The sequence below is a fragment of the Balaenoptera ricei genome, chromosome 8, assembly GCF_028023285.1.
Source record: "Balaenoptera ricei isolate mBalRic1 chromosome 8, mBalRic1.hap2, whole genome shotgun sequence".
Taxonomy (NCBI): domain Eukaryota; kingdom Metazoa; phylum Chordata; class Mammalia; order Artiodactyla; family Balaenopteridae; genus Balaenoptera; species Balaenoptera ricei.
Genome location: NC_082646.1, coordinates 66,575,954 through 66,595,569, shown reverse-complemented (window position 1 = coordinate 66,595,569; position 19,616 = coordinate 66,575,954). Strand labels below are relative to the sequence as shown.

At 40.0% G+C, this 19,616-nt stretch overlaps 1 protein-coding gene across 2 annotated transcripts in view; it reads left to right on the top strand.

The window, feature by feature from the left end:
* Positions 1 to 990: 990 nt before the first annotated feature.
* The window catches only part of DENND2B (DENN domain containing 2B), a 150,467-nt gene continuing 131,841 nt past the window's right edge, over positions 991 to 19,616 (top strand). Inside the window, exons 1-2 of one of the 2 annotated variants that reach the window (XM_059931072.1) lie at positions 991 to 1,124; positions 3,418 to 3,480. The gene's annotated coding sequence lies outside the window, so the exon portion shown is untranslated. The remainder of the gene's footprint in view (positions 1,125 to 3,417; positions 3,481 to 19,616) is intronic. The other variant, XM_059931073.1, reaches the window with a different exon arrangement.

Below are 19,616 nucleotides of genomic sequence, written 5' to 3'. Positions count from 1 at the left end.
CATGTGGGATCTTCCCGAACCAGGTATGGTCATTCATATACGTTTGCTCCTTCAAAATGTAACTAGGTTTGTGAAAGTCAATTTTGTGCATTTCAACATTAAGTTCTATTTATAGTGATTTATGGGATGAGAATTGGGCTACATGGCTTCCTAACATCCCACCAAATATGTATGGGTTTCGATTTTAAGTGATTTGCATTATTCTTTTCCAAGTGGATAGTCATACTGAGTTAACAATTTCTTTCAGAATTCCACTAATAAATCACAGATTCTCACTGCTAGTATTCCATTGCTTTTTCTTTAATGACACCCTTTTCTAGTTTTTGGTTTTGCAAGCTAATGGAGTATTTAAAACAAATTCTCAGAATGCCCTTAGAACTTTCGTTTCAGACCAGACGCCTTGGAACCCTAGTGCTTTCAGAGTTCTTCCGCTACTCCTGCAATACCAAATGTAGCTTCTTTTAGTGTCTTTTTGGGTTTTGCAGGGCTCCCCCAGCCTAGGGCTGGGAGAGCGGAAAGAGCTCATCGGTTAGTTTGAAGGCAGGCGGGCTGTACAGGCAGCTTTTCCCAGACGCTCCCAGCTCCGGCTTTTCATGCATACCAGCAGAGCCGCTTTTTTCCTCCAGTGATTGAAACCATCTGGACTGCAGGGGGGTCACGTGTGTATGAGAAAATGACATAAAGTTTCATACCCCCTTGTGGTTTGCTCCAGACCCAGACAATTCTTGGTCGGATGGTCCGAGGTGAGGGCCGGTCCAGTTTGAGGACCAACTCCTCACCCTGCCCCCGAGCCCCGTCTTCCCATCCCCAGCGCCCTCCCTTCCCCCTTTGCGCACTCTCAGCGCGGTTTTCTTGTTCCCTCCAGAGCCTCCGAGCACACCCCCTCCGCCAGGCTCCAGCAGCCCACCCTTTCTGTCTCGGGTGGAGGCACACCTCCTCCACGCCCCCCTCCACTCAAATCTGTGCTCCCTCCCTTCTCTCTCCCTCCAGCCCGGCCGCAGCCCTGGGCGCGGATGCCCGCCCGACGACCGCCCTCTCTCCCGGAGCGGCTCCTCCTCCGGGCTGCGCGGCTGCAGTCAAGCCCCCATCCGTGCGAGCGCCCAGCCTGGCTGGGGAGCGCAGAGGTAAGTGCGTCTGGGCCGCCGTCCCGGCTTTCCCTGCCCGTCTTCTCGCCGGGAGGTTGCTTGCTTGCCCCAGTGCCCTTGCTCCAGGCCGGGTGGCGGGCAGGAGGGCCGCCGGTTCCGGTTCTGCCTCTGCCGCGCCCTGCCCTGCCGCTGCAGTCCTAGCCCTTTTCCCGCTATTCACCACTCCTCGCCCCGGAGGTGTTCCAGCTCTGGGAGTGTTTGCGTTCGGGGGCCTCTGAAGGCGCCGACGAGCTGGGCTGTTGGGGGCTGCCCTCCGGACGCTCGTGGCTAGCCCTACTTCCCGGCTCCGCTGGGGCGCGCAGTCAGGGGTGGGGAACATGGAGCCGAGGGTCTGGGGAAGTGCAGAGCTGCGGTGTGCGACGAGGAGCCCCAAGTCCGAGCGGTCCTGGGAGTGGGCTCTGTGCGAGCCCCTGGACGCGCCCGGGCTGCTCTGCAGCTCTTACCTGGAGCTGTGGTAGTTTGTGTGCAGGCTCCTTCAAGAACACACACACACACACACAAAACTCAAACAAAGGAAAATGAACTTCTCACTCTATTACTTTGATTACCTTTCCTTTCTTGCACTTGTTCTGAAGTGCACTAAGTATTAAAAGTGTATTTTTAAGTGACCCAAGACTAAAGGAGCACACTTCAGTCAACGTTTATGTCACCTTATTAAAGAATTCAGTAGTTTGTAGAGTTCAAGAGACTGAACGTTTTCAAGTGTTTCTAAAGAGAGATTATTGCATTTTCCTGTGGTCTTCGTGAGAATGCGGTTTATAATTACTTGAACCTGAGTAAAACAACTTAACTAAGTGAGAGAATTGGCCTTAATGCTGCCTTAGTCCAGCTCTTGCTTTTATCCCCATGCAGGTGTTTCTGCTGTTTGGACCACAGGGTCTTGGGAATGGTGAAGGGGTCATTATCCCATCTCCAGGACTGTTTTGAGCTATCCTTTATGTGCACATACGTCAGTTGGCCATCTTAGGACAGGCCACAAAGTTAAAACCCAAGTGACTGTATTACTGTTTTTTTTTTTTCTCCAAGTAATATTTTCAGAAAGTGAATCCCTTCACTGATGAGATTTTTCAGAAATAGGGGTTTCTAACGGATCAGAAATAGTCTAGTTTCCAGAAAGCTAATCAAAGGTAGAGACCAGATTGCTCTTAATCTGTCTCCCATGCTGAATTAAGGGCAGCACAAAGCAAGGGCTCAAAAAGAACCTGTTGAATGCATGGAGTGAATTAAAGCTTCTTGGTCTCTGCCGGCTTGGCTGAGAGTCCCCCTGTGACTACATAGATTAAGGCTTCATTTTCATTTACCCAATAAATATTACCCTTGGAAAAACTCCCCAAGATATGGGCGAGATTTGCTCAAGTGTATGTGGGAAGTGGTATTATCCCCTAATTGGGCCAGAAGGGCAACCATTATTGGTAGACAACCCCAAGGCAACTGAATCTTCAAAGTATTTTTTATTGAACACTTAAATTGTTATTGGCTTGACAGTTGATAAAAACTTTGCTCTTGGGTTGGTGGACTCATCGGGGAAAGAGGAGTGACACATAAGAGAACAATAAAAATTTTAGATCCATTGGCTTAGACTATAAGAATTATAGAAGCTCAGAGGAGAAAATGACTATGAGCCAGGGTAGTTTCATAGAAGAGAAAAGATTTCAATTAGGCGTTGAAGCAAAGCATGGTTCTGAAATTAGTGGAAAGTTGATGGGGAGTATTTTCAAGAGAAGAGAGAGTAGACCTTTTGGATTGGAGCTAGGGAGAGAAGTGATGCTTACTGAGCATCTACTCTGTGCCATATGCCATGTTCTCTCTTCCATCTTCTAGTGCTATGAAGTAGGTATTGCTGTTCTTGTTTTAAAGAGAGATGATCAATAAGATAAGTAACCTGTTCAAGATCACACAAATAGTAAGAGGTAGAGCTGGAATTCCAGCTCCCTGAGTTCTGATTCTAAAGCTTGTGCTTCCCCAGCTGCCTTCCACAATGGCAGTGGCAGGTTCAGTTGAAGCAGACTGGTCAGCTTGAATTCTGGCTCAGGAGCTGGGACTTTATCCTGTAACGTTGTGTAGCTTTTAAAGATTTTTGAGAAAAGAAGTGATGGGCAATGTTTTTAGATTAATGTGACATCTGTGTACAGGAATGTGACATGCTCATCTTAGGTAAAGTGCAAGATGTAGTTCTTAATTAGCAGGTTAAAGAAAGTGAGTGTAGTCAGGATATCTGGGTGTGTAAATTCCTGCCCTGTTTCCCATATCCTTCGATGGCTTTGTTCACTAGGTAAGAACGGGTTGCACAGACCACAGGGCTGCCAGGGACCAGAGAAGAGCGGGGTCCGAGCAGGTGAGCGTTGACATGGAATGGGTATGCGGAGCAGCACGACTGCCGGTTTGTCATTTACGTTCCCCATGTGTTTCTCAATGCTTTGGTTAAAAAGTTTTTTCTTTCCTGACTACCCTGGGATGTAGATCAATGTTGTAATTTGTTTAAGAGCCTTTCCTAAGTGGCAAAGTTGAGCTCCCAAACTAGGGCCTCTGCCCTAAAGATGTTGTTTAAGTTGAGATGCCCTTTTCCCCCAACATTCCGTTGCTTCTTATAAATGCTGAATTTTAAAACTTGGCACTAGCAAGGTAAAAATGAATTGAGATTACCTTTCTTATTAATAAGACCAATTAAGAGAAAATGTACATTTATTTCACTTTTTGTTATGGAAGAGCAATAGGATACTGTGTGGGAATTTAGAAGGGATAGGGAAGCCAGGATTTAGAGATGTGCAGAGCTCTTTCTACCTGGGCACATTTCTTACCAGTTAATTGTGTTGTTCATGTGTACAGCTAGGGAGCTTACAGGGCCATTGACTATCCAAGTTTATAGGCAGGCCCTTTGATTCTCTGCAGATAATGGGCTCAGGAAGGGCAGCAGTGGGTGGAGCCATTTTGTTGGAATTATCTCCCACTTTGAATGAATACAATCTAGATTTCTTGCTCTTCCTTGTGCAACCTCTAGGCCTTTTCCTCCTCTGAATGTGTCAGTGCTCTGAAGACTTGGTTCTTAGGCCAAGGAATATCAGGTAACAGGAAGCTGCACAAAAAAGGGCAGCTGACAGAAAAATCAAGTTTGTCAACTAAAGAAGTTTTAACTAATGTTAGAGTCAACCATGTTTTTTTGTAAAATAAAAAAATGCAAAACCAAAGTTTGATCTCAGTTCTCCAAATCCATTTTTACCTTTAGGAGCCTCTAACTGGAGAGCTTGTCTTATTGAATGAGGCTTTGGTGTGTGAAATTCTCACCAGCACCTCTAAACGTGTCAGGACATGCCTCAGTTTGGGTTTTGGACCTCTGAGGAATGTGACCTCTTGGTGTAGGGGATTTAGAGTCCAAAGATATGGGTTAAGTTTCCAGCTTTGCCATTTATTTAGAAGTGTCTGGAATTCGTTGTTGGAGGGATTTCTTAGCTCAGTTTATCTAGTTCTTCTAGATCAGGTTAGTCTCCCAGGATGAATATCATGTCCTGATAAGTCCCTTGGTTCCTTCTCGCATTTTGTATCTTGTATCACCTGAAAGCCATTTTGCTTTATCTGTAGCCTGTGGTTATAGATGAGAAAGGAAAACCATCTAGGATTCTCTCCAGAGAATGGCAGATCTCATTGTTAGTTTACTGGTGATCTTTTGGTATGGATTTCTGTGAGAATGCTCTTGAGGTTAGTTTTGAGAGTTGGGGTCTCAGAAAGAGACTTTGGCAGTGCTCTTGTTTAAATGTCAGAGATGTTTGGTTGCATTTTTGGCTCATGGCTTACACAGTTGTTAATGTTTTTATATTTCGTAAGCATCTGCCATTTTTATAATTTATTAAAGGAGTGATTTAGATTTTCTAAGATAGCTAAAAGCTTAGAAAAATAGGACTAGAATATCCTTTTGATACTCAGATGTAATCTCCTAGTATAGTAGAACCACTTGACTATTTTAACCCACTCCACCTCCAGATATCCTTAAATCTCTACCTCCAAATATCCTTAAATTTTTCTCAAGAGATTTGCTCTCTCTCAAGAGACTTCACAACCTCTCCAGGAAATGTTTTCTGAGCTTTCCAGACTGATGATCACAGATTATCTCCTTGTCATTAGCCTGAGTTTTCTTTTAGTGTTTCTTACTTTTACTGTTTTCCCATCCCTCTTCAATGCATAGTTGTTCACAGAGTGGACAAATTGTCTTTCCTGGACCCTAACGTCAGCTACCAAAAGTGCAGATTGTTCCTTCTGCACCCATCCTTCCCTTCCCTTTCTCTGGCTAAACAAGCTGAGCTTTCTCTGTTTAAGTCTTGCTTTTTAGACCTATGATTATACTTGTTGTTTTGTGTGTTGTTTTATGCAGGAAGTCAATATCAGATATGTTGGCAATTAGAGCTTTCAGATTGAAGGGAGCCTTTTGGAAATAAAATGTGCTTTTTTTCTCCCCTATCAGCATGAGTAATTGTGGAACATATGTAAACTCTGGAGATGATCTTTTAAAAAAGAAATTATCACCAAAAGAATTTTGCCCAAGTCCTTTAAGGACTTAAAAAGAATCCAGCCTTTGCAAGATTGCACTAAAAGTAACAGACTAACCCAATTAAGGCCTTTCTAGAAGTGTGAGAATCATTTGTTCAAACCGGAATTTAGGACCCCCAAGAAAATATGATAGAAATAATCTGCTTAACCCTTTATTAATAGCATAAGAAAGAAAATCCTTTTTAATGGACCTCTTGTGATAAAGGGCCATAGTGATTAGAACATGCTGAGAGCCCTGATTGTCAGTGTTCTGGAAACTACTTTGAGTGGACAGTTGTCAATGTTAGTGGCTTTTTGTCTTTCTTTGACATGAAGTTGGGATCTTGGTGTTAATTTAGCTAAGGACAAGTTTGAATATAGATATTTGTAGATTTTTTTCCCCCTTCTCCCTACTCTTCCCTTTCTCGAAGGCTAGAGTGGAGTAGATATAGCCTCTAGTGAAGGAGTCAGTGTCTTGGGACATTTTGTCAGACACTGGTCTTCAAGGAAGCACTCTGTATTGCTACCATTTGTACACTCTGGTGTTCAACTAATGTTATTGAATATCTGCTATGGACAAAGCACTGGCTAGTGCTTTCAAGCATCTGTTCTCTTATTGCTTTTCTTCAGTGAACATGCTTAATATTAGGTGTTTGATGAATTGATTAGTGGGTAGAGTTAAGAAGTTAGATGGGAAGTAATTTTTGGATACCCCCGATTGGATTACTGCTATGGGGAAGTGGCTGTTTGTACATCACTCTGGCTTCTGCTCTAGATGCTGAGATGACCCCTGATAAAGAGGCTCAGCATGTGGGCATATATTTTCTAGTGAGTGAATGGGGCGCCGTCAGTTATTTTTGCTATTAGTCATGTTAGGTTACATATACTGTTGCTGGGAACTCCACTTAGTGTAATATCTCCTGCATTAGAAAGTGCCCAATGGGTTAGTAGTAAGGATTGCCTGGAGAAGTTTTTCCTGAAAGTCTGGCCTTCCCACTTGAGCCAGGGATGGATTCTAGGTGCTTATACCCGAAGGGTTTCTCCACAAACCAGAGTGATCCTAACACTGGGATCCAAAGGGAATGGAAGTTCTCCTGAAATTTTGTACTGCTATGGGAGGGGAATCAAAGCTTGTGCTTCTCAGTGGACATTAGAATCTGTACACAGAGACCTAGGGATGAAGAAAACCAGCTTACAAATGAATATTTAGTGCTGTGTAGGGTTAAGAAGAGCATGGAAAAATGGGATTTAAGGTCAGAGTGTTCATTTGAGTCCTTAATGTACAATTAATCAGAGATAACAGCAGTGAGGGTTTTGTTTTGCTGTTTTTTTTCTCCACATCTGTGTTTTGACAGGTCACTGCCTTGAATTAGAATAGAATTTAGGACCAAAGTGTTTATACGGAAAGTGATAGCAGAGTCATGGGAGATGGGCAGAGGATACTTTGTATCTTATTTCAGATGGACCATTTTTAAAACCCCCATAAGTAGCTCAGTGGTCCAAATTAGTTAGAAATAGCTTTGCTGAAAGGTATTGGTAAAATAACATTTAGCAGCCTTTTGTCTGTTCCAGGTTTAGATATGAGTGAGAAAGCCAATTTGGGAGCAGTTTCATGTGCTCAGCTCTGCCCACATTCAAATCGCCGACATAGTTCCCATATCCTTGTCACTGTTACTGGTCCCTGGGGGCCCAGGGGCAGATCTCAGGATCTGAGGCGCAGATGTGGTTGAAGCCACATCAAGAGTTGGTCCCGGTGGGTCAGCATTATTTTCTGTGGTTATCACCAGCGCTGGGGGCGTGGGGAGGAAGGTGGGTGGGACAGGGAAGAAAAACAGAAGGGCATATAGTTCTGTGGAAATTGAGTAAAGAAATAAACTCTTAGAACTTCTTTTTCCCCCTCATTGACTTTTACCTTTGTTCTGTTGGAAACTCGTACCACTTGAGGTCATTTTGTAAACACTCAGAGTCACTAGCCAAAGGCATTGTGACACCTGTGCATTGGTGGAAGGAGCCCTCCTAGATGATTCTCTGGATGTGTATTTGGCTTATGCCCATTTTCTTTCCCTCTTTTCACCTAAGTTTTGATGCTGTTTTTTTTTTTTTTAAAACATTGCTTTTTTAATTTAATTTTATTTATTTATTTAGTTAGTTAGTTAGTTATGGCTGTGTTGGATCTTCGTTTCTGTGCGAGGGCTTCCTCTAGTTGTGGCAAGCGGGGGCCACTCTTCATCGCGGTGCGCGGGCCTCTCACTATCGCGGCCTCTCTTGTTGCGGAGCACAGGCTCCAGACGCGCAGGCTCAGTAATTGTGGCTCACGGGCCCATTTGCTCCGCGGCATGTGGGATCTTCCCGGACCAGGGCTCAAACCCATGTCCCCTGCATTGGCAGGCAGATTCTCAACCACTGCGCCACCAAGGAAGCCCTGTTTATTTTTAAGGAATAATTTGGCTTCAGTGTCCAGAATTCTTTAGGGCTATAGGGACTGGGGGCCAGGGGCCTGAGTGTGACATGTTGCCAGATAGGAGAGACTTTTACACCTAGACAAACCTCCAGGAAAGAAGAGACAGAAAAGTTTATACACAAAGCATAAGGATTGGAAGTCAGAAGGGAAAATGGCGTGGCAGGTGCTTTGGCCATTGTGACTATCTCTAGCAAGGTGGGCCTGATGGTTGGATGATGGTGTGGTACTAAAGATATCTTATAATCCACATCATTCCTTGAAGAAGACGAAGAAGTTTTTTTCCTTAAGAGAAAGTATAGTACATTGACTTTAAAGTTTTTAACTTACGTGATGTGTCCACAAGTGAGTTTCAAACACCATAGTATGTGTCTGACTCTGTGCCAAGCATGGTAGTGGGTATACAAGTATGTGAAAAAAACAAAAAAAACCAACCCTGAACTTAGAACGTATAATTGTTGCCTAAAGAACTCTATAAAGTATTAAGTTATCAAGCTTTAAATTGTGAGTTGCGTACAGGGGGTTTGGGGCCCCAGACAAGGCTTAGGACATTGCAGGTTTATGGAAAAGCCTTGGGTTGAATGGAGGCCTTTGGAGATGTTGGAGTGCCCCAGGGCTCGGGCTCCAGCCCCCTTTTCTTCTCTATCTGCACTTTTCTTAGGTGATCCCATGGCTTTAAAGTACTAGCGTTCATGGAATGTTTACTTCGTGCCAGACTCTGTTCTAGGGGCTTTACATGCATTAGTTTAATCTTCAGACAACTTGGTGATGTAGGTACTATTATCCTCACTTAAAGATGTGGAAACTGAGGTCAGAGAAATGAACTTTTTTGAGATCACACAGTTCATAAACTGGAGAGTCAAGATGTGAACTTAGTTGGAGACTGGATGCCAAGCCCTTAACTGGTTCTGTTTAGCCTTCTAACTGGTCCTGAACTCCTCTACCCCTGTCCCGTCTTCACATAGCAACCTAAGTATTATGTTCGTCCCCTTCTTTAGCCCTTATAAGGAATCCTGCCCATCACACTCAGAAATAGAATTCACATTTACTACCAAGTCCTTATGTGCTCTAACTCCTAGCCCTCCCACCAGCTCTTCGCCTTCCACCCCATCTCTTCTGTCTCAGAGCCTTGGCCCTGCACCTGGGATGCTCTTCTTGAATATTGCTCATTTGCACCCTCACTTCATTCAAGTGTCGGCTCAAATGCACCTCCTCGGGGAGGCTTTCCCTGACCATCCGATGTAAACTACTCTTAGTCAATCTTTAATGCTTGCTTTGTTTTTCTTCCTAAAATTACATTACATATTTGTGTGTTTTTCCTGTCTGCTTTTACAAAAATAAACAAACGCCATGAGGTTAGGTAGTTGGTCCATCTGTTTCCTGGTATCTTTACTTTTTAGAACAGGACATGGAAAGTTTTCCTTAAATATTTGTTAAATGAATAAATGGTGTCATATGCATTTGATGTTCATGTTTAACATTACTTTACTTGGATAAAAAATAGTGGAGAGGAAAGGGATATACAGGTGAAACAGGTCTGGGTCTTACTAGGCTTTATGTTTATTACCAAGGCTTTGCCATAATATCTGGCCAAGAAAATGCTCAGAAAATCTTAGTTGAATGAATGCATTGTTTGATTTATTTTGAATTCCAGACATAGGAGTTCAGAGAAGAGAGAGTATTGTGGAGTGGAGTGCTGAGAGAAAATTCACAGAGGACTTGCAGACTTTGAAGGAGAGATGGATTTGGTTGGTCATATAGGAATCATAGAGTAGTTTTTTTAAATTAATAAATAAATAAATAAATTAATTAATTTCTGGCTGTGTTGGGTCTTCATTGCTGCGTGCGGTCTTTCTCTAGTTGCGGCGAGCGGGGGCTACTCTTCGTTGCAGTGTGCGGGCCTCTCATTGCGGTGGCTTCTCTTTGTCGCGGAGCACGGGCTCTAGGCGCGCGGGCTTCAGTAGTTGTGGCACGTGGGCTTCAGTAGTTGTAGCTCGTGGGCTCTAGAGCACAGGCTCAGTAGTTGTGGCGCACGGGCTTAGTTGCTCCGGGGCATGTGGGATCTTCCTGGACCAGGGCTTGAACCCATGTCCCCTGCGTTGGCAGGCAGATTCTTAACCACTGCGCCACCAGGGAAGTACCATAGTGTAATTTTTTTAAGCTGGGAGGATTATTAAGATGATCTGGTTCAATCTTTCTATTTATAGACAGGGAAACTGAGCCCAGAGAGGCAAAGGACTTATCCAAAGGTACACAACTAGTGTATGTCAGAAATGTGTCTGGAATCCAGGTATTTAGGTTCCTAGGTCAACTCTCTTTCCTCTATACAAGTGATGTTGGCTTGTGTGGGATAGAAATTGGCATGGAAATTAGGCCATCCTATTGAATCAGCAGGTTTATACAAGAGATACATGGGAGATATGGGAAGCTGAGTAAAGTAAAGGCCAGATCCTGGAGGATCTTGAATGTTATCGTGAAGACTTTAAATTCAGAATGACAGGGAGGCATGTGAAAATGCTTTAAGTCTTGCCCTGTCTTTTTTCTCCCATGAAGGTGACATAATTGGTAGTATAGAAAATGGATTGGAATTGAGGAAGAAAAGTGGAGCCTTGAGGAGTTAGGAGGCCCTTGTAACGATCCAGGTATTAGTGTAGTTAGGGGCCTAGTAGCATTTCAGTTTGTTTTTTGTTTTTGGAAATTCGTGGTGGTTTTTGAAGATGACATGTAATTCTTTGGTAAGATGTGTGTACCTAGGTTTTTAAGAGAGTTTGGAAGTAAAAAGCCTGGAGAACTGGTATTTTACCTTAATTCTGTACATGGTTGTAAATGACATTTTAGTATCTAAATGATAATTCCTCTTAAAGAAACCAACCCAGGTTAGGAAAGTGGGGATAGAAGATAACACTATACCAGTGTGAAAACAGTGATGGAGGGGATGGGGAAGGGCAGGAGGAACAGATGGGCAATGAATGGGAGCAGCTTCTAAGAGAGGGCCTGGACCTCTCTGTCAGAGGAGCTGTGCTGTGGCTGGGGGGTTAGGCCTCCGGGGACCCCAACTTTGCACTGTTCTTTTAGGACTCAGGAGGCCGATGGAAGTAAGACCTGCCTCCTGGGCCCACAAATGCTTTGGGTGGATGGGTTGCAATAAAGCCCAGGCCCATGCATGTAGTCCACATAAATTTTCAACCAGAGCTGATGAGAACAGATTGATACAGTCCTTACCAGGCCAGTGAATTGGCACAGGGTATGATATTTTATTTATTTATTTATTTTTGGCATCAAAAAATCTGAGGGTTTTTTTTTTTTTTATGTTGTAACAAGATTTTGGACCAGAAAGGAACATTCCTTTTTAGACATTTTCAAAGAAAAGATTTTTATAAAATTAACTGTAGTTTCAGTGAGCATTTATTATTAGTTGAGGAGTGACAGACTCTTCCAGCAAGTCAGGTTTATTCACATATGAATCACAGATGTTTGTATTTCAAAGTGTCAGTGGATAAATTATTTTCTGAGCATTATAAAAAGCAATTCATTAACATTAGATGAAGATACGAGGTTATTACTGATTGTAACAGTGTTGAGCCAGGCTGAAAAGCTTGCTCAGGTTTTGCATGCATCTATCCATCCTACCGAGCGTCTGAGCACTGATTTCATATTAGGCACCGTGTTAAGTGCTTTGGGGAATTCAGAGATGAAGGAGATTACAATCCCTTTATATTTCAGAGCCAATCTTTCTAGCCGTATCTCCTGCCACTTCTGATAATGTCTACACCTGAACCACACCACAGTCACTGTACACTGTTTCCCAATCATAGCTACAAGTTTTGGCTCAGGTATTCTTTCTTTGAGAATGCCTTTCCTTTCCTTTTTTGCCTAGCAAAAATCCTTCAGGGTGTGATACTTTAAAAGTTTTTTCCATCCTCAGGAATCTTTTTCCATCTCTAAGGAAAAACTTTAAAAGTCAGCAAGAAGTGAGAACACAGACCTTCAAATAATATCTCATACTGGATCTGAGAGTTTGGGTTGCAGAAAAAAATCCTAGGGTATTCAGCATTCAACAGATACTTATTGAGCAGGGCCTATTAAACACCAGATACTGTGCTGAGCATTGGAGCTTTAATCTTTTGATCATATTGCATCAAATGTTATTAATATAGAATATTAACATTTGGTTCTATTTTGCATTAAGGTCTTTAAGCCCCCAAGGTTATATGGCTCGGTCCATAAGTTCTCAGTTCAGACTGTTCACTTATGCTTGCATTCACCTGTTGAATGTGTACTGTGTAACAGCCAATATGCTGAATGCTGAGGCAGTTTTGAAGAAAAGAAAGAATTGGTGAGGGTCCTCAACTGGTTGACTGGAATTTGCCAGGTAGATCTGGTAGCTTCCAGTTTGCTGGGATTCCTGGCCAAGAGGGGAGTGTTGTCAGCAGTAGTGTACCTCCTTCATTTGTTCTACCCACACTGGGCACTCCCCTCTCTCCCTTACCTCTGTCCCTGGCCCTGTGTTTACATTTAAGAGAAATGAAAATTAGCTTCTTTGCATTAAGTTTGGGAAATTCCATTAAGGGTAGCACTTCCTGATGAAACCAGTAAGTTTGCAGTCTTTCCAGAAGAATTTCTTTTGCCCGTGTGATCCCTAAGAAGAGCCTTTTCCATGGGAACTTTTTTCCTTCCTCTGAAAGTTGCTTTGCCTGCGTTGTAGACACTGGGCACGCAGAGTTTGGTATCTCTCAGGCCCTTCACTTCTGCCTGCTTCATTGGCTCTTTGGGGTTGCTGAGAGGGGCATGGTGTCTTGTTTTCTTAGAATGAATGACACAAATGAGAGGGAGGCAATCATGCTAATTTTCCCATCCTTTGGAAAAAGCAGCTGCTCAGAACAAAAGAAGACAGTTGCAAAAGAGGAGTGTTTTATTGAATCTTTAGATTGCCATCTGGAGTGAGGTTGTTTTCCCCTCCTTTGCTTGGCATCTGGAACTAGCTTGTATACTGTTTGAGGTTTGCTCTGCTTTCTTTGTGTCTGTGGGCTTCTTTAATAGAGAACTACAAAATATAAAATTATCTTTATCTTCAACTTTAAATTGGTTCTTTTAAAAATATAGTATGTGGGACTTCCCTGGTGGTCCAGTGGATAAGACTGTGCTCCCAACGCAGGGGGCCCGGGTTTGATCTCTGGTAAGGGAACTAGATCCCGCGTGCCACAACTAAGAGCCCGCATGCTGCAAGTGAAAGATCACGTATGCCGCAACTAAAGATCCTGCATGCCGCACTGAAGATCCTGCATGCCACAACTAAAACCCAGAGCAGCCAAATAAATAAATGAATAAATAAATATTAAAAAAGTATATATATATATATATAAAAATATGTGCATTGTAGTAAATTATAAAAAAAAATTAAAACCTTCACTTTCCCAACACCCAGAGATGACCACTGTTAACATCTTTGTGCACCCTCTTCTAGATCCTTCTCTAAGCATATCTATGTACATATTTGTATTCTTTGTTTTTTTACCAAAGCAAGATCACACTATACATACTGTATTTCATTCTATCTTATTTTTTAATTATCTCCACTTTTCCTGTTCAGTGAATTTATATTTTAACTAATACCCAGGCCATGTTTCAGATTTCCCCATTGATCCTCAAGTATCCTGTCATTTTTTCCATACCAACATCGAACCTATAACCACATGCTATATCTGGTTGTTATGTCCCTTAAACTTCTTTTATTCTAACCCAGTCAGTCCCTTTTGTATGATATTATCTTGTTGAAGAATTATCCTTAATAAACTCCTTTGACTGAGTGCTGACTCTGTGACCTGTGTATCACTAAGAGGTTTACAAATGTCATCTCATTTAACCCTTGTGACAACACTAAGAAGCATGTTATTCTGTATTTTTGCATACTCTCTTCCTGTGAGATCTCAGCTATCCCCAGGGATTCAACTATTTCCTTTATGTGAGAGACTGTATCACCTATATCTCAGTGGTCACCTTAAGAGCGTGAAGTCTTGAGCCAGACGGCCTAGGTTCAAATCCTTTTTCCACCACTTATTATATCTGGTCCTGGACAAGTCATTTAACCTCTCTGTGCCTCAGTTTCCTCATCCGTAAAATGGGGTAATAATAGTGGGTACCTCATAAGGTTTTTGTGAGGTTAAATGAATTAATATAATATAGGTAAAGTACTCAGAACTACCTGGCATATAGTTAGTGTATATAATTATTGCTATTGGACAGCTGGATGATCCACAAGCACCTCAGACTGTCCGATTCAATACTTATCTGTGGAAAGCTGCTCTTTTTTTCTCCTGTATTCACCAGCTCCTTTACAGACTCATCTCTGATTTTTCCTTCTCTCTCAGTAATCACACTCATAAAGTCTTGTCACGCCATTTCTCAAAAGTCCTCCTTGCTCTCTTGCTGCCTCTAACCCATTTAAAGTCTTGACCATCTTCTTCCTGGAATGCAGCTTTAATGTCTCAGAATGCCTGCCCCTGGATTTTCTTAAGTCAATCTCCCAGGCTGCTCCCAGAGTGAGCTTTCTAAAATACAAGTCAATTACCATACTTCCTTGCTAAAAACTCTTTCCTTTTTATGAGAAATAACATACAGTAAAGTGTACAAATATTAAGCATATAGCTTAATGGACTTTTAACATTTGTGTTTGCCCATATAACTACCACTCAGATCAAGGACGTTTTCACTGCCCCAGAAGGTTGCTTTCTGTCTCTTCCCAGCGAGTATATGCATCCTTAGCCCTAACCACTCTTCTGTTACCATTTGTTTTGCCTTTTCTTGATCTTCATGTAAGTGAATCACAAAAGCTCTTTATTGAATCTTCTTTGGCGGATAATTCCAAACTCATTTAACATGACATTAAAAAATCTTTGTCATCTGGCTTTTACTTCAAGTCCTTCACACATGGCCTCCCCTTCCTGCCATGCTGAAATGTCCTGTGGTTTGCCAACACAGGCTCTTATTCCCTTTCATTTTTTGTGCTTGATATTCTCTTGGCCTTCTGACTTCATTCCCTGGCAAATTCATCCTTTAAAACTCAGCTCCAGACAGAATCCAGTGCAGAGAGCACTCTGGAGGCATGATTATTATAGGTAGTTACTTATTTACATGTCTTTCTCTCTATTCATCAATTTTAAGAGCCCATGGATGGGGCATTTCCCCCGTAATTAGTTTTATACAAGTAATTCATATTCTTTCTTGAAAAATTAGAAAACAGAGACAAAAAAATCACCTACAATTCTACTATACAGAGATGACCATTGTTTACATATATACCAAAATCTGTACCAACACTTTAAAACAAATAAATAAATAAACATGCACTCATAAAATACTACTTATCCACTTTAACCTATTATTTAAATTTAGTTTTTTCCCTATTTTTTCTATTATAAAAACACTGTGATGAACATCCTGATGCCTATATTTTAGTGCGGTTCCCTGATTTTTTTTGAAGGATTCATTCAGAGGTAAAATGGATAGATGAAAGAGATGAACATTTTCAAGGGCTTTTGATGCGTTTAGCCAAATCACCCTCCAGAAAATCTTTAAGGTGTGTACACTTCTGCTAGGGTGAGTGAGTGTCTGTTTATAGCCATCCTTGCCAAGAATGAAAGAATGAAAGTATGAAAAGAATGAAAGTAATATTTGCAAATCTGATAAGATAAAAATGGTATTGCATTGTTGTTTAATTTGCATTTCTTTGATTGCTACTGAGGTTGAATATTTTCTTATATGTTTAATGCCATTTAATTATATTTCTTTCGTGATTTACATGTTCATGATTTTTATATTTTACTTTTACTGATTTTACCAACTCTTTTAATATTAGGGATATTGACTCAACACATATATATCTATATACATATACATGTGTGTATATATATATATATATATATATATATATATATATATATTTCCCCCAGTTTAACTTTTGACTTTATTGCTTTCCACATATAAACATTTAAAATAACTTAATGTAGTGAAATATATTAATCTTTCAACAAAAATTTTTTACCTGTAGTGTCATTCTTAGAAAGATCTTCCCTCAGCAAGATTAAGTAAATATCCATTATATATTCTTCTACCTCTTTTATGATATCATTTTTTAAACTTAAATATTTACTCAATCTGGAATTTATTCTCCTATAAAATAATAGTAATAGCTAATATTTTTGAGTGCATATTATACACCAGGCACTAATGCCAGGCACATGCTTTACATGTAATGACTCATTTAATACGTTCAACAAACCTGTGATGTCGGCACTGTTATTTTCTCTGTTAGTATCACTGTGAAATTGACTTGTTGACTGTTTGCCTGGCTAGTAAATGGCAAAGACAGAATTCAGGTTCAAGTATTTGAACCCCAGAGCCCATGCTTTAACTACTCTGCTAACTTTATTTTTGCCAAGGAATTGTCCTAATGTTATTTGTTAAAGAATCCATTCTTTCCCCACTGTTTTGAAAATGCCAATTTTAATCATATGGTAAATTCATATATATATATATATATATATATATATATATATATATATATATATACACACACACACACACACAGTTAGGTGTGTTTCTAGACTTTTGTTCCATTGGGCTGTCTGTCTTTTATGATGATAATGCCAAACTGTTTTAATTTGTGTAGCTTAAAGACTATATTCTCCTCACCTTTGCATCCCCAGTGCCTAGTAGTGACTGTCACCTTGTAGATATTTAATGAATATTTGCAGAATGTTGTAATCCTTGGAGGTTCATGGATAGAATTCAGAGGGTCTGCAACTTGGGTAGAAAAAAATTGTATCATCATTTTCACTGACCCCTTACTGAAATTTAGTATTTCTTTTAATTATGAGTATAGGCAATAGAGCACAGTAGTAATAGTACTACCTGTGACTTTGTCACTGATAGAAATCATAGATATTTGCCTAGGTGAACCCTAGGTTAAGAACACTTACTTTACTGTGTTTCTTTCTTGAGGCTGTTTTATCACTGTGTCTAATACCAAGGCAGAGCTTGAGACTTAGTAGATGCCCAATAAATATGTTAATTTAAAAAACTTTAAATTTTCCCATATATTCTTATCCAGCGTCAAATATTATCAACATTTTGCCAACTTTGTTTTATCTATTTAACTCTCTCATCATTTCTGGAATTTTAGTTATTTTACCCAATAATATTTCAGAAAGCATATCTAACTGATAAGGACTTTAAAAATATATAACCACCAGAAATATCATTTGATATCGCTTATATGTGGAATCTAAAAAAAAAAAATGATACAAATGAACTTATTTACAAAATGGAAACAGACTCACAGACTTACAGCTAATGAATTTATGGTTACCAGGCGGGGAAGGGTTGAGGGGGAGGGATAGTTAGGGAGGTTGGGATTGACATGGACACACTGCTATATTTAAAATGGATAACCAGCAAGGACCTGCTGTACAGCACAGGGAACTCTGCTCAATATTCTGTAGCAACCTAATTGGGAAAAGTATTTGAAAAAGAAAACAAAAAATCTTGTGCAAGTTAAAAAAAAAAAAAAATATATATATATATATATATATGTATATATATAACCACTCTCATCACATTTAACAAAATTAGCAACAATTCCTTAATATCATCTATTACCCAGGCCACATTCAGATGTCCTCAGTTGTCTCAAAGATGTCTTTTACTTGAATTGGATGTTTGCATGGGGATCTACACAATGCCCACACTTTGCATTTGGTTGGTATGCCTCTTCTATAAATGTCACTGACATTGTATAAATTACTTGTTAGTTTATCTTCATGTTCTGATACTGCTCCTCCTCTTGTCTGTTGCTTCTTACTTTTTGTATATTTTTACTAATGACTTATTCTTGACAATTGTTATTTCCCTATTTAGCATTTTATTTATCTTTTTAATAAGAAATTGTTGATTGTGGCTATTTTATCTTATTTTTTAAACTTAAAACATTTAAGTCTCACAAAGTTGTTCTTTGATCTATATGTTGGACTTGAGGTATGTGATGGGTATATTTCTTAATTTGTTTTCATTTTCTCAAGGCATCTTCTCATCTTGTTAAAAAATTTGAGGTGAAATACTTTCTCAGAGCTTTTTATACATATCTGGGCCTTAATTATGTCCTCTGCAAAACTGGAAGAAATTCAAATTTGGGTCTTCTCTATACGCAGAGTTTTTTCTTCTCTTCATACTTAAAAGGTATGAGAATGTCATACATAGTGTTAGTTCCTCATTGTTGATTTTGTTTAGGATTCTGTAATCTTGTTTTTGGACCAAACTCTTTAATCACTTCTGGACAGTTTGCTTCTGTTAAAATTCTGATTATAGATTTGAGGTCATTTGTTCAAAGATTTCTGTTATTTGCAGGTGGTTTTCTGAGCTGCATGCCTTCTCATGATTGTCATTTTTTGCATTCTTTGAATCTTTTTTTTTCATTAAACTTTTTTTCTGTATATTATGTCTTTTTCTGATTAGCTTTTTCTGTAGCATCATTTCTATTTTTATTACATTCATCTATTCATTGATTTAGTATGGACCTTATGTTTTTACTATTTCTTTTGCAGCCTGTACTATTTATATAGTCAGTATGATAGTCTGTTTTATACCTCGAGAATCAATATCAGCCATTCTGTAAATTTGATTGATTGAGTGTTTACTGTGAGGAAGGCATTCAGTTAAAGGGATTGGCTTTGTTCTTCTTTTCTACCGTAAGGCTTTTTTTTTTTTTTTCCTTTGACTCATATCTTTTTCCTGTTTATTCATTTTTGTAAGTTTACTTGTTGATCCTCCTTTCATAGTTTCAGACTATTTTGTTTGTACTGTATTTACTGAGATTTGTGAGAAGTCCTTTTCAATATATTGAGATTTCATTTCAAGCTCATTATAAAAGTTAATGAATTGGGCCATTTTTAATTTTGTGATGGTGAATTTAATTAATGGTCACTTAATTACAAACCCCTCATTTTGGAAAATGACTTTGTATAAGAGAAATGGAATTCTGAATTCCCATTTCATCTTTGTTAGGATTAACTTGAAGGAAGAGCCCTCCAGTGATAAGAGAAAGCTTTTGATAGACGTGGTTTGTACCTGAGAGACACACCATTTGGTCCTGTTTCTGGAACGCTGGCTGCTTGGTTCTACAGCCTCCAGGTCTGTGAATACAGTTGTACTCAAGATGTCCCCTTTCTCAGTCACTCTTCTCTCACTTTACAAAAAGAAGACATAGCATTTCTCATCCTGCATATTGCCGTTTGTGTGCTGGCTGTGTGAAAACTTCCCAGTTGGCTAGCAAAGGAGCAATTAAAAATGCTTTTAGAGAAAGTGAGTGACTCTGAGTAACAAATCCTTTTCCAAATCAGATGGTTTTTAGTTTTTGCTTTCAACAAAATTGAAAGAATTGTCAGTTGGTAGATCATTAAAAATAATTTTTGATGATAGACCACTGTCTAATTTTGGCATTT